Raw genomic sequence first — 13,810 nt, forward strand, 5'->3', positions numbered from 1 at the left:
AAGATGCAAGAACATCACTGGATATGATATAGTTGCATGTTCATGGTGGAGGTTCATAAATAACGGGACTGCCCCCGCGCACGATCTTGTGCAGTTCCCAATCATCAAGGTAATTGCAAAAGTATGATCGTCGCCCCGAGCCATCTCTGGTAAAGGTGGCGTGGGCGCTGAACGAATAGTGAGCAGGCACACCCCTAAGCTTTTCAAGAGAGCCTGTCAGGCTTATTCTCACTGCCACCTCTGAGGGAACACGGATTAACACTGTAAGGAGATTTCACTTTTCCCTCCAAAATCTGTTTACTCTGGACAGGCTGGATTGGACACTCTTTAAAAGACTCCATGAGACTTGTTAACCAGTTAATAAAGATGGAACACTTATTTACAGATTTACAAGAATATAAGTTTCAGAGAATATAAATTAAGCTCCCCACCCCCGAGGCAGAAATACTTTGATTAATCTTTAGTTACCGACAGTTCTAAGTTAAATACCTTTGTTGTTACAAACAGGTTTTTGACTAAATTTTTATAAAATTTCCTTCACTAAGAAGAAGAGTTGGAAGAGAAGAGTTGGATTTATATCCCCCCTTTCTCTCCTGTAAGGAGACTCTAAGGGGCTGACAATCTCCTTTCCCTTCCCCCCCCCCACAACAAATATCTTGTGAGGTAGGTGGGTCTGAGAGAGCTCCGAAGAACTGTGACTAGCCCAAGGTCACCCAGCAGGCTTCATGTGGAGGTCACCCAGCTGCTGTGTGTTGGAGTGCACAGGCTAATCTGTATTCCCCAGATAGGCCTTCACAGCTCAAGTGGCAGAGCGGGGAATCAAACCTGGTTCCTCCATATTAGAATGCGCCTGCTCTTAACCACTACGCCACTGCTGCTCCCTAAACTACTTTGTTCAGGGAAATCTTCCTCTTGCAGATGCATATACTTAGATATCCTACTCCTTCCATTAAAGAAGAGGCACACTGGGCTTCACAGAGCAGGCTCTTGGGTATCACACCAGGATCCCACTCCTGACTCTGCCTATAAAATAACATACACCCTCAGAGACTCTATGGCTCGTATCTAGGTGTTTTCTCTGCAAATATCTATAACCAAGCCTTCCATCATCATCATCATCATCAACCTTTTTATTGGCATAAGTTTAAAATACAACAGGGAGGTTGAGGAGAATCAAGTTTAAGATAAGTAGGTTCGGACATTTCCAGCAGTTAAAACAATAAATAAATAAATAAACTAGAATCTGTTGTGCCAGCGCCAGGAATTTGGCAACGTCTAGGGATCTCTGAGGAGACTGATCACAAAGCAGAAAGAAGGATTTAACCTTTTCTGGTTAAAATCCTTCTAGATGAAGTCTTCTAGATGAAGTCTTCTAAAATGTCTTCTAGATGAAGTATATAGTTCACAATCTAGGAGGACGTGCTCAATTGTTTCGATGGCTTTTTGTGAGCAGGGACATGTTCTTTGTTGTTATGGGTTCTGGAGAAATCTGCCGCTCAGGACTGCTGAAGGTAGGGTGTTCAGTCTGGCTAGCATTAAGGTACGTCGGAGATATGGTGAAGATATATTGTAAAAGTACCTTGGTAGCCCTTTACTGAAGGGAAGAGGGTGGGAGCCCTCCGGTAAAATGCCCTTCATGTGTTAAGTAGAAAGCAGTTGATTTTCAATGTCAAGTAGCCTTAGCGACAGAAGTTTGACTATTTGGCTTCATGTTTATGAAGAAATCTAAAGCGAAGCCTAACGAATTAATTTTTTTTCTTGATCAGAAGACTCCGAGTGGAAACATAGGAATCTGAAAGCATTCACTTTGTTAGGCTGTCCTGGTCTGATCGGAAATGGAGGCACAGCCAAAATCAAAGCGAGGAGAGCCATAAATGTGTTTCGAGAAGATTTAGACCTAATTCTGAACATAAAGAGAGATATGACACGCTGTTTGAAATTCCAAGAAGTTTGCAAAAGAAGCTAGATTGTGTAGACTCAAGAGGCTTTAGATTATGATTTAGCCAGATTGGAGCGCCATACAAGGTTTTTGGGATCAGTCTGCCTTCAAAGGCTCTCACAGCTGCTGGGACACATTGCCCCCCCCGGGAGTAGAAGAACTGCCTAATTGCTGCCGCGCACTGATTGGTGGAGAAAGAGATGTGCTTGTACTGCTTGGTCCAATTCAGGTTATATTGGAAACGGATTCCCAAGTAGTTGAAATTTTTGACTTGGTCAGTTCTGTTCCCACTGATAGACCATGCTGTTGGTGGCCAGCATTCCATGTGTTTTAAGTATTGTTTCTGTGATTATATTTTTGTTTGGATTAAGGCTCAGGTTTCCCACCGCTGGCTTTCCCAGTCCTCCACCAGAAACGGGTTATCTAGCCTTTTGAGAAGCAAAGTTCTCATTCTCTCTGCTATGAGAACTCTTTCTCTCATCTCTCCTGTCCCTTTCTGGCCTACGAACACACCCTCTGTCCTTTCTAGACAGCTGGAGTCCAAGCCAGCCAATCAGGTGGAGCTCAGGGTTAACTCTTTACATTCCTTTTCTGTCAGAACTGCCCTCTAAAATTAAACCTTTCTTAAGCAGTCTGTCACAATATCCTGCACCTTTGTCTGCACTAGAACGTAACTCACGAGTTTCCCATTCTGTACAGCACAAATAAGACGTCATGAGGATGCAAAAAATATCATCTTGGGGAGGAAGTCCATACAGCTTTTCTCCTCAAATGTTCTCATGACCTCTTTTTTTGTGCTCAAGCCATGCTATCTTGAGGACGCTAAATAGCAGACTCATCTGCAATCTTCCTTCCTGCTGGACTGTGCAGAGCTCAGGAGATGTCTTATTGTTCCTGCCTGACTGTTACAGCTCTCATCAGTTTCAGTTTCCCGCCCAGCATTTTATGGTGCTTCAGTGATTGTTTTGTATTTATTTAAATGAGATATCTTTGAAGCTTCACATACACAACATAAGCATCTTAGGCACTTGGAGGACTGGTTTACCTCCCATTCAGAAGCATTGGGTAGACCTGTCCTCTGTGGTATAAGAGAACAAGCAGCCATGCAGAGGACGGGTCTACCTAATTCTTCTTAATGGGACACAGACCAATTGTGGTCTGATCTTCATAATTATCTTCAAGTTTTATTTATATAGTTTTGTTATGTCTTTTATCATGGTTTCATTGATATTGTTTTAAACTGCCTTGAGAGAATCAGTGTGGAGTAGTGCTTAAGAGCAATGAAGTCTACCCTGAAAAAGGAGATTCAATTTTTCACTCCTCCACATGAAGCCTGCTGGGTGACCTTGGGCCAGTCACAGTAAAGCTTTTTGAACTATCAGCTTTTTCTTCTGGTTTCTGGTTTGGAACCCAGAGACATTGCTCTGAGGTCATGATCCTTGCAGGCCCTAGAGAAGACTCTTGTGGGATGGGGGAAGGGCTTTGGTGAGACATTTCCAGAGGTGTGGTAGGAAAATATTCACATCTCTTGGATCTCTGTTACCTCCACGTGCAAAGACAGGAGCCACCAGAGTGGAGTTTGCCCAAAGCAAAGTAGCATTTCAATAGACATGGTGAAGCACTGTCTACTTATCAAATTATAAGGGTTTGACTTCTCATCATACTAATCTGAATAAAGTGACACCCATTTACAAAATCAATGACTCTGGTTTGCAGCATGTTGGTTGTCTCATAATTATTAGCTTTGCAAATCCTGCTGGGCTTTGGAATAAATTAAAAACTTTTTCTTGGGGTGGACTTTGGCTTGTCTCTGTGAAGATGTACCACACAAGCAACCTCTATGCCAACATCTCCTGCTCCCCATGAGGAGATTGTACTCCTGTTTTGTCTCTGCAGGCTGTTGTGAGAGCCATGGACACCATCACGGACTACGTGAAGAAAGAGTATGGTCTAATGTCACAAAGTTTACAATAGCAGGCCTGGGCCTGGTAAGTGTGAGTGGATAGCCTGAGGATAGCAGTTGTTGTTCAGACTTTGTTATCGTTATTGGTGTGTGTTTGGGTTATCCCCCTTGTTCCATTTTCGCAATCTCAAAAGTTTATTTCTCTTTATTTGCATAGTTTGTATTCCACCTGCCCTAATGAGGGCCACTAAGAAAACTAGCAGCTGCTGGGCGACTGTTTATTTCTTCCCCACCCACTTTCATCTCCTTCTTTTACCCTTTTCTTCTTCTTGAAGGGTGGGTGGATCTCCTGGCTGACAGCAGCAGTTGACAAGAGGGTTGAAGCGATTGCTCCCGTAGCCATGGATTTCCTGAATTTCACAGAGGTGAGGTTGAACTGGCAGTCAAATATCCCCATAAAGCAAGTTCTCTAAAAACTTTCCAATCATAGATAATCAGAAGCAGTGCCTTCACATCCTTCATCAATTTGTATATTGCTTGTGACCTGTTTCCATGATTCTTCTCACAGCTGCCTAGTCTCTCTCCACTTGGTTGCTCAATGCAATAGATAGAAAAAAGAAACAATTATTTAATAATCTGTTTTTCTATTGCCTAATTCTCGTTTTCTGAAGTCTTTCAAACACCATTACCGAGCATATTGTGGCTGGTCATATATGATGAGACCTTTCTATAAGATGAATATAACCCAAGAGTTGGACAACCCCCGTTTCCAGGAGCTGGCTTCTCACTTGGACCCCCTGGGTAAGGAAGCATCTTTGCAGAGACACACTGAATTTCTGGTGAGAAAAAGAGCAGTGATGGGAAGGAGAGTTTCAAAGGGGTTCATTGACATCCATCAGTGATGGAAAGGGACCCCCTCTTGTCTGGTAATGCTCTAGAGCCTATTTTAAATGCCTAATAGAGGTGGTTGTTGTTGTTGTGAAGGGAGGTCCCTCTCCTTCTGTGGTGAGCAGTGCCTCTTCTTCAGTTCTGCTCAACTGGAATCAGAATTGGGGTGGGACATTCATCCACCTGCCATAGCAAGTAATCTTTGGATTTTCCCTCTCCAAGAGGCTGTGAGCCCGATATCTGGGAATGTAACCAAGTACATAATTGTTTTGTCGGGGGATGAGTTCTTCCCACCGGACAACTCACGATTTTATTTTTCTCAACTGGAAGGCCCGAAACGTATCCTGTAAGTTCATACCCCAAACACCAGTTTTACTTTCTGAAGGGAACAACTGTTGTTTTTATTCCTGAATCATAATGGTGGTAGGAATGGCAGAAATCCCGAGGAATTTGAAAAGCAGTATAGTTTTGGATGGTTGGTAGCATTAAGTTAACTGTATCAACAGAGCTTGTTGTCATCCAGTGGTCCCTTTGGGTGGCTAGATACCCCCTGACTTGAATGACTCAACTAGACCTGGCTTCTGACTACTGTTCAGCAACAGGTGCACAAGCAGTTAGAGCTTCAGGACAGGGGCTGGGAAATCCAGCTTCCAATTTGTGTCTTGCTGAGGAAGGACATTGGGTGATTCTGGCCTAGTCAAATACATTCAGGCTAACCAACCTCAGAGGATGTGTGGTGTGTATAAAAAGGAGAGCAGAATGATTTAAGCTGCTCTCGTCCCACTATGAAGAATGTTGGGATACAAATAAAAAAATAAATAATAATTATTTCTGAAGATGGGAGGCAGATAAATGGTAGAGAAGGAGAGAATGAGGCATGGAAAGGGGAAAGGACTTATGGGTTGGCATCCAACTGGCCTGGACCCTGTGGCCAGCAACCCAAATCTCAGTCATAGTTTTCCAAGGCAGAGGTTGCCAGGTGAGGCCAAGGGGAGAACTGGTGAATATAAAGGGGTAGATAGAAATAGGTTGGCTGTTGGGTGGGTATGAGATAGCGTTACCAACTCCAGGTTGGATATTCCTGGAGAACTGAGGGGTTGAGCCTGGTGTGAGTGGGACCTGAAGTATAGTTATGGTCGCCAACTTCCAGGTAGTTGCTGGGTATTTCCTGGGATTCTGAGCAATCTCCAGGTGACACAGATCAGTTCACCTGGAGAAAATGGCTGCATAGGATAGATGTGAGGGCATTATACTCAGCTGGGGTCACTTCTGTACCAACACCTGTCCCTCCCCAGGCTCTACCTTCAGATATCCAGGTACTTCCTGACTTGAGCTGGGAACTCATCTCTGTAGTGGGGAGACGTATTGTGATTTCTGCTGCCAGTGCTGCTATGGGGGAGGAATTAGCAGGTATGTGGGGGAGGAGGGGTAATGGGGCAGAGAGTGATGGAGATGGGCAGGGGGGTTTCGAAAGAAAGAGAAAGTGACAGGCACAGAGTAGGGGGGAGTGAGAGAGAGAGAGTAAGAAAAGAGGGGGGTGGCTTGAGAGAAAGTGTGAGAGACAAGAAAAGTAGGGGGGGAGGAAGCAAAGGTACAGGGAATGGGGTAGCTGCTCTTGGATCCCTGCGTGCAAATCTAATCCTCACCTTTGCCAAAATTATGGGTATTTAAATCCAAGGAAATGAAGCCAGGAACAAGGCAAGACACATCTTTCTTCCCCATCTGAGAAAAAAGGCGATGGGAGTTTACTCCCTCCCAATACACATAGAGATTTAAAAAAAGTAGCCACTCTTGTGTAACTTCAGGAAACAAATGCACCCTTGGTAGTTTTTTGTTTGGCACTTTCAAAAGTATTGCTACTGTTTGGAGCCTTGGTTCCTGTCAGTGAAAGCCAAGAGGATGAAGTAGAGCCCCTTCTAGGTCTTTTGTGGTTTTTGAGGAAGGGCTCATTTGGAACTAGGCCTGCCTGCAATCACAAGTGACTTTTTACCCTGCAAATTACATGATCGTCTCATCAAATCATAGAATCATAAGGTTGGAAGAGATCACAAGGGCCATCAAGTCCAACTTTCTGTTATGCAGCAATACACGATCAAAGCAGTCCCGACACATGGCCATCCAGCCTCTGTTTACAAGCCTCCATTAGCCAACATTAGTCCTCCTCCAGTTTGCTGGGACTTCTCCCCTTTTCTCCAGGAGTTCTGAATGTTCTACTTAGTGGTTCTGGGATTGCTTCTGCCAGGTCTATTAATACACTGGGGTGTACTTCATCAGGCCCAGTAGATTTGAACTCTTTTAAAATAGCGAGGTATTCCAGTACTGCCTCTTTATCTCTTCTGTGCTGAATTTCCCCTACTGTATCTTCTGTTCTATTTCTCCCTGGTTGAGTACTGTTTTCCTTTTGGAAAAGGCAGAGGCAGAAGGTTTTGAGTAGTTCTGTCTTTTCTCTATTCTCTGTTAGTATTTTGCCATCTTTTCTACTTTGTGACCCTGGCATATTCTTGTTCTTTCTTTCTTTCTTTCTTTCTTTCTTTCTTTCTTTCTTTCTTTCTTTCTTTCTTTCTTTCTTTCTTTCTTTCTTTCTTTCTTTCTTTCTTTCTTTCTTTCTTTCTTTCTTTCTTTCTTTCTTTCTTTCTTTCTTTCTTTCTTTCTTTTGTGAAAATAACAAAAATCCTTTTAAAAATTGTTTTTAACCTCTCTAGCAAGCCTGGATTCATTCTGTGATTTCGCTTTTCTGACTTTCTGCCTTCACATTCTGGACATTTGTTTGAATTTCCCTTTGATGTCCCCTTCTTTCCATTTCTTCTACATGTCCTTTTGAAATCTGAGCTCAGTTGAAAGTTCTTTAGACATCCATCCTGATTTCCTTAGAAACATCCTATTTTCCCTCCTCTTTGGAACTATTGTGCCTTCAAGGTCTCACTTTTAAGAAACTCCCATCCACCATGCACCCTCTTCTCTTTTAGTATGCTTAATCATGGGATCACATGTTGTAGTTTCCTCAGTTCCGTGAAACCAGCTTTCTTAAACTATACAAAACACATCTGAGAAAACTTGGCATCCTTTTCCCACTGTATAATGGACTCCAGGAGAACATGGTCCTTCGCAGCTAAAAATCCTACCACTTCTACCCCATTAACCAGGTCATCATTTTGGGTTAGGAGCAGATCTAACATAGTCAATATGCTTGTTACCTCTTCTACCTTCTGGATCACGAAATGGTCTACAAAGCAAGTGAGAAATTTTTTGGACCTAATAAGCTAGGAAGAGTTTAACACCCAGCTTATCAGAATAATTGAAATCTCCCATTACTACTGCTTCTCTCCTTTCTGAAAGCTTGTTCATCGCAGGAAGGAATCATTTAGCTCTTCAGTATGGCTTCAGTAGACCCTCACAATGAGATCACCCATTTTTCTCTTCAGCTTAATTTTTACCCATATACTCTCAACCTGGCTTCCAGGATTTATCAACCTGCTCACAGGTGTATTCATACCTGACATACAGTGTTACCCCTTGTCCTTCTGTAGTTGGTTTATTTTTAAATTCCAATCATGAGACTCATCCCACTTTGATCCTGCCCATGCTGTAAGCCAATCCTTTGTTTGTTCTGCCATTGGACTGCTGGCTCCTTTTGGGCAATTTATTGAAAGCCTTTTGGTTTGCTATATGGAGATCAAAGGCCTTGTCAGGCTAGTATGACTTGCCTGATTGTGTAAGTAATAATACAATACAATTCAATTCAATTAGTGTAGAGACATCTAAGACCATGGTTGATTCCTCCTGGCTGCTTATTTAAGGTTATTTCCCCTCCCCTGTCAGCAGAGGCGTAGCTAGGAAAAATGGAGGCTGGAGCAAAATCTGAGCCCCCCCCCCTACAGGCAGCCTCACTCCCCCACCATGACCAAACAACATTTTTTGTACCGGTCATCTCAAACGCCTCTCATTGTTATTGCTGTTCTAAATTGTTTTAGCCAGTGTTTTAACTGTATTTTATGTTGTGCACCACCCAGAGCCCCTTGGGGATGGGGCGGTATAAAAATCCAAACAATAAATAAATAAATAAAGTCACCATCACATTATAGAACATGCCCCAACACACAAATCTGAACACACCCAGGGCTCCCTAGTTTAAACAACATTGAAAGTGATGCTATTTTTTGAAGGGGGGAATCCACCCTGAAACAACATCACTTTTAATGTTTAAATCCACCTTAAAGAGAGACTCTGGGCTCCCTAGTTTAAACAACATTTAAAGTGATACTATTTCAGGGTATATTCCCCACCTGCCCCCCAATCAGCATTGTTTTCAATGTTGGTTATTGTGGGTTTTCTGGGCTGTGTGGCCATGGTTTGATAGATCTTGTTCCTAATGTTTCACCTTCATCTGTGGCTGGTATCTTCAGAGGTGTAACACAGAGAGAACTCTGTTATACATTGTGTCTAGACTTCTTTTATAACAGACTTCTCTCTGTACAGTACACCTCTGAAGATCTCCAATACAAATGCTGAAGCAATAATGGGAACAAGATCAACTCAGACCATTACAGCCTATCATACAGCCTCTTTGAAGCTAACAATTGCCAAAATTTTTAGGCTATCTTCCAGGAGACTCTCCTGATGAAACCACAGGTTTAGTGAAGTTTGGTTCAAGGGGTCCAAAGATATGGACCCCCAAAGGGGCTGATGCCATCCTCCATTGTTTCCAATGGGAGCTAATAGTAGTTGGACCCCCTGAACTTTGGACCCCTTGAACCAACCTTCACCAAACCTGGGTGGTATCAGCAGGAGACTATCCTTATGATACCACCTAGGTTTAGTGAAGTTTGATTCAGGGGGTGCAAAGTTATGGACCCTAATATGAGTAACCCCAGCTAGCTTAAAAACTGCACCTACCTGCAGACCAAAAATGGAAAAAACACTAACAAATACAAAAAGCCTTAAGCAGACCTACTATTTTTGCGTGATGTCCCCATTGTAGCTACGCTCTGCCTGTCGGGTTCTAGAACTATTTGCTCAGTTCTCTCAATAACCTTTGGACCATTATCTCTAGCACTTAATGAACTCTTGCCCACTTGAATACTGTCTCTCTATTCATAAATCAGTTTTAAATCCTTCTGATCAGATTTGTGAGCCTCCTAGTAAAAACTTTCTATCTACAGCCATGAAGGGCAACCCATCCCTTTGCAGCAGTCCATCTTCATGAAACCGTAGACCATGGTCCAAGAAGCCAAAATGTTCCCAGTGGCACCTGCAAAACGAATTGTTCACCTCTCCTATGTTTTTCTCTCCCTCTCTGGGCCATGCCCTCCAACTGGGAGTAGAGATGAAATGACAACTTGTGCATCAAAATCCTTCAGCTTCCTTCCCAGAGCCTCAAAATCTCTGGTGATGTCCCGAAAGCTCCATCTTTCACTGCCATTTGTTCCCATGTTGATCAACAGAAAGGGATAGCAGTGAGTGGACTTGACAAGTCTTTTCTGCCTCTCTGTGAGATCATGGATTTTTGCCCAGGTTCACAGCACTGCTCTCGAGTCATCTTGTCAGGCCTGCAAATCGCTGCTTCTGTTCCCCTCACCAGGGAATCCCCGACCAACATCACATGTTTGCTCTGGGGTTTTGCAGGGGCCATTCCATGGGTTGAACCCTCTGCCACTTGCACAGTATCTGAAGGTTGACTTTCTTGCTCCTGTGCCTGTTCCTGATCCGCCCTGACAAGACAGAGAGAACTTCAAATCTATTCTGTAGCTTCAGACTCACGGACCGTTTCTTCTATGAGATGCACTCCTCCAATTGCCACCTCCTTTGTTTGAGAGCTGCCGTCCTCCTCAGAAAGATCCTCATTGTATTCATCACCCAGTACTATCTGCTCCACTCTTTCGAGTAAATCCTTGTTCTACTTAACAGACAGAAAGGTAGATATTTGCGTCTCAAGCTGCTGGACCTTCTCCTCCAAGAGAGCAACCAACTTGAACTTGCTGCAAGTATAGCTACCCACATCCTCCAGCAAAAAAACTGACACACCAAAGCTGTTGCAGGTGACGTCAGCAACTTCCCGACCAGCCATATTTAGTTGTCTTAAATAGCCCAGAGGCATATCTATCAGCCTCCCTTTCAAAAAGCCCTCTCCTAAACTCCCTCACAAAAGACTATGCATTAACCTTGCCGGTTTAGTTAAGCCCCCGTTCACTGAGCTGCAGAGACTGAGTCATAGACCCTTTCTGCATGGCACAATTGAACCGGGTTAGAACTGGGATCATACATACCAGGGCTATTTTATCCCAGTTTCTGTCTCCGCACGGCTCCCTGCTTTTTCCCAGGAGGCGAGTTAGGACCACCATTTATCACCAGTTGGAGCACAGCAACACCCATTAATGTCTTGAAATTTGAGATCAATTTTGTAGCTCCTGGCTTTAGTTTCTAAGGATTTATGCCTGTCACAGACAACCATGTGCTCTATTTGAAAAATGAATGGGAAGGGGTTATCTGGGGGTTACATAGTCCAGGATATTTGAAACCCTTTCCTGTTTGACGTGCAATTTGCACAATCATCCTGTAGCTAGTGGACAGTTTTGAGCTTGTAGCTGTGAGGCACATATGACACAAATGGATGGATGCGGTCTTTTATTACTGTAGTTTTAAGGTGGGGAGGGTAGGACAGGAGGAAAAAGCATTTCATCGGCAGAAAAATTCTCTATATTTCAACCTAAGTAACTAAGTGCTTCATTTATTTGCTACTGTTTCTTTCCAGAATCATGCCAAACACTGATTATTTGAATTTACGGAAAAACAAACTCCTGCAGAGAATTACCTCTTTTTACTTCACGGTGGTTGAAAAGAAATATACACCTTACAAGATCTCCTGGGAGATGAACATGGTGGCTGAAATTTCATATTCAGTGATCATCTGCAGAAAGATACAGATGTAGATCTAGCTTCTTTTCCCCCCAACAATTGAAAATTTTATTTTTGAAGTCTTGTTTTCTCAAAAAAATTAGAGCTTAGCTAGGTGCAGAAAATATATATTTAAGAAGCAAATGTCGTCGGAAAAGGCAGCCCTGGATGCTCAGCGCCCTTTCTGACATCCAAAACTGGGGCTTCCTTCCTTCCTTCCTTCCCTTCCTTCCTTCCTTCCTTCCTTCCTTCCTTCCTTCCTTCCCTTCCCTTCCTTCCTTCCTTCCTTCCTTCCTTCCTTCCTTCCTTCCTTCCTTCCTTGCTTCCTTGCTTCCTTCTGTTATTACAGATCTTAAAGTGAGGTCTTCTTTTCAAATAGGCTTTTGCTGTGCTGTTTTATCTTCTCCTTCTATCATTGATCCCAAGTTGCAGGTAGTTGCTGAGGTGCCTGCCATTTGGTTCCCTAGTGACCATTTGCTTCTTGTCCAGAAGCGTCTCTTCCCCTAAGCAAAAAGGCTAATCATGGCCTCCAAGTTCCCACTAGAGAATAATTGCCTTTTACTGATTTGCTGGAGGAGGAGGGAGATGCTGCCAAACTTCTGCAATGGAAGGACCACTTTCTTCTTTTTATGCACCTGCTGCCTATTGTGGAGGGAGATAGGGGTGTAAGAACATAAGAAGTAATTGGTATTTGCAGACACAAAAGCATGGCTAAAATAAACTGGCATTAGAGGCTTGTAGAAGTTTAAACAAAAAAATCATTTTTTTATTTACAAGCTTCATGGCTGAAGGAATGCAGATTTAAGCCTGGAGCCCACAGATGCCTAGTTGAATACTCCACTCTACTAAGCTGATCTGGCACATCAAGACTTCTAGAAGGCTTCTAAAGGGTGGATGGAGCTTTGTTTTTGTTCATGTCAATGCCAACATCTTTTCTCTCTTCCTAGACAAATACCAGCAGGACTATTTGCCTCTTACTGCCTACAATACTTACAGAGTCTATGTCTTACCATGCCTTTGACACAGTTGATATAATAATACCACCAGCAGGTAGGGTTATTCCAATCCCATTGATCTTCAGTGGATGCTGAAATGAGGTCGTTATTAAGCTATTTTTTCTCAAGCAGATAGCACATATCCATATTCTGTGCTTCTACTGCTGCTAGGCGAGACTTACAGGAGATGAAGAGAGCAGCTGGCAATTCTTCCCAAGACAACCCTATTAAAAATGGATTAGGACCACAGGCGTTGAGAGAAGTACGGTAAGAAAGTATTTATCCTGGACTTTCTAAAGTGCTGATTTAGAAGATGTTGCTGCTTTCTCGAAAGAAGTTCCAATCAGAGGCAAAGAAATACAATGAATAGCCAGAGAGTTTTTTGCATGTTACGCACCAGAAGCGTTAAGCAGGTGAGCAAAAATTCAGGTTTGTGTTTTTTGTATTTTTTTGAGTGTTTTTTTTTTTTTCAGTTTTTGGCAGGGGACACAGTTTTTAAGCTAGAAGCACCAAAAATTCAGGGTTTCTTTAGGAGACTCTCCTGAGGATACCACCCAGGTTTGTTGATGTTTGGTTCAGGAGGTCAAACGTATATGGACTCCCCAAAGGGTGCTCCTTCCCCCATTGTTTCCAATGGGAGCTAATAGGAGATGGAGGCCACCCATCCTTTAACACCAAAGAGGAATGGTCACTGACTTTTGGAAGGCCCCCACATGAAGTTTCCCTATTTCAGATCTTCAGGCTATCCAACCTCTTACAGCCACTGTTTCTCTCTAAGTCTGAGATATTGAGGCAGTGGCGTAACTAGGCAAACTGGAGCCCTGGGCAAAACCTGAGGGAGTTGACTGCCCCAGGTGCATGCCCAATGCAATGCAGCACACACCCCCTTGTAGCTTCTACGCAGTAGTATCTAGATGTAAACTTCTAAGAGTTTGGTGCCCCCCATGGGCAGTCACCCTCCCCCACTGTGACCAAGCAATGATTTTTTACACCAGGTTGTTTCAAAGTCACCATCACATTATAGAATATGCCCCAACTCACAAATCTGAGCACAGCACTAAGCCATGTCACACAGCAGAAATAATTTTTTGAAAACATTTTCAAAGTGCTGCTATGAAATACTGCATTGAAAAATGCTGCATTGAAAAATGCTGCTATGAAATGCTGCATTTTATTACTGCTATGAAAACATTT

At 43.1% G+C, this 13,810-nt stretch overlaps 1 protein-coding gene and 1 long non-coding RNA gene across 2 annotated transcripts in view; one reads left to right on the forward strand and one right to left on the reverse strand.

The window, feature by feature from the left end:
* LOC125430514 (autocrine proliferation repressor protein A-like) overlaps positions 1–13,810 on the reverse strand; it is a 435,445-nt gene that overhangs the window by 60,277 nt on the left and 361,358 nt on the right. The window lies entirely within an intron of this gene.
* Positions 4,984–12,580, forward strand: LOC125430516. The gene is made up of 3 exons (XR_007244181.1): positions 4,984–5,076; positions 11,479–11,605; positions 12,569–12,580. It is a non-coding gene; the product is annotated as an uncharacterized LOC125430516 (long non-coding RNA).

Source organism: Sphaerodactylus townsendi, linkage group LG04, assembly GCF_021028975.2.
Source record: "Sphaerodactylus townsendi isolate TG3544 linkage group LG04, MPM_Stown_v2.3, whole genome shotgun sequence".
NCBI classification, from domain to species: Eukaryota; Metazoa; Chordata; class Lepidosauria; order Squamata; family Sphaerodactylidae; genus Sphaerodactylus; species Sphaerodactylus townsendi.